This window comes from Clytia hemisphaerica, unplaced genomic scaffold, assembly GCF_902728285.1.
Source record: "Clytia hemisphaerica strain Z4C2 unplaced genomic scaffold, Clytia hemisphaerica genome assembly, whole genome shotgun sequence".
NCBI lineage: Eukaryota > Metazoa > Cnidaria > Hydrozoa > Leptothecata > Clytiidae > Clytia > Clytia hemisphaerica.
In genome coordinates this window covers 3,387-4,833 of record NW_027103940.1, presented here as the reverse complement: position 1 = coordinate 4,833, position 1,447 = coordinate 3,387, and the positions used below count along the sequence as shown (strand labels likewise).

Here is a 1,447-nt window from a genome sequence, read left to right as displayed (position 1 = left end):
TTGTTTATAGGTCTCCTTGATAAGTGGAACCTTCCAATTTTTTCCAAAGGGGCCACTTCAGCAAAATGGGGTACAAAGATGCAGTACACTTGATCGATAGAAAAACATCTGACATTGTAAAAAAATGTAAAACTTTGTTAGTTTCCCATTTTTGCTAGATATTGATGTCGTGTCACTGACCCGAGTTCACTATTTTATATTTACATGTGAATGTTTGTTTGGATATTTGCACATGCAACATCCAATTAAAAATGGACAGATTTTAATTATTTGGCTAAAGCAATGCTTCACAAAATAATGAAATTTTAATCATATTTTAGGCTGATCAAATGTTGCACTCAGTTAATGATTTCAATGATTATTTTTTTGCAATATAAAAACTGGCTGAGTTGAGTTTTGGAATTCATCACTTTTTCAATATAAAATCAAGAAAGAAGGGCAATAGTCAACAAGAGTTTTGAAACATGACACGACTCATTACTTTACTTGGGCTGTTTATTGTTATTGCATGTAAGTGGTTTATAATTCATTATAGGGTTGATTCCAATTTGTGATTAGGTTTTTGACCATCCAGTGATATAAGAAGTTAGTTTAGTTTAATTTAATTACAAAACGAAGTTTCCGAAGATTTACATATTGAAATTAACCACCATGCGTTTACCAGGTACAACTTTTTTTTCTTCAGATGCATCATGTGCTTGCGTTGACAAAAACAGAAATTGCAAGGCTTGGGCTTACGATACACGAAATTTCTGTCAGAAAGACCAATGGGTGATCGATAACTGTCCTTTCTCTTGTCGAAAATGTACTCCAAAAAATTGTAAAGATACAGCCCCAATTTGTAGGTATGCTGGTAAAAGTGATTGGTGCTCCAAAGATTGGTTTAAAAACAGATGTCCTAAGGGATGTAAAGTTTGCTAAATATATATTCTAATATTTTTAAAAATAAAAACACTTAAATTTATATATTTATTCAGAAAAATAAGCTTTATTCATTCATACTATACAACATGTTCAATGAATCTATAAGAAATCGTTTGAAAACTTCCGCGAGTAGCAGCAGTTGGCTTGAAATACAATCCGTAGGCTACTTTTTTTGTCGTTTCTTACTACTTTATAGAGTCAACCAGTAATAAACTTTGTTTGATATATTTTGATTGAATGAATACCTTATCGGCCCTTTTCACGCCGGCCCTAATTTAACGCCGGCTCCTTTTACACCGGCCCTTATTCTGCCACAGCATAATTTCGGGCTTACGCCAGTTAGGGCCGTAAATAAGGCCAACACTTGTAAAAATCGCTATTCAGGGTTCAAAACAGCAAGTATTAACTAAAATTTACATTAAAATGTCATCTTTCAGTATTAAACTGTTGATTTCCATCGAAAATCAATGAAGTTTTAGACATAAAGTAAAAAAGTGAATATAGTTTTCATCCTTTAATCATT

The 1,447-nt window shown here is 32.5% G+C and overlaps 1 long non-coding RNA gene across 1 annotated transcript; it reads left to right on the top strand.

The window, feature by feature from the left end:
* Positions 1-401: 401 nt before the first annotated feature.
* On the top strand, positions 402-1,079 carry LOC136809937 (uncharacterized). The gene is made up of 2 exons (XR_010847036.1): positions 402-510; positions 686-1,079. It is a non-coding gene; the product is annotated as an uncharacterized lncRNA (long non-coding RNA).
* The last annotated feature ends 368 nt before the right edge of the window (positions 1,080-1,447 follow it).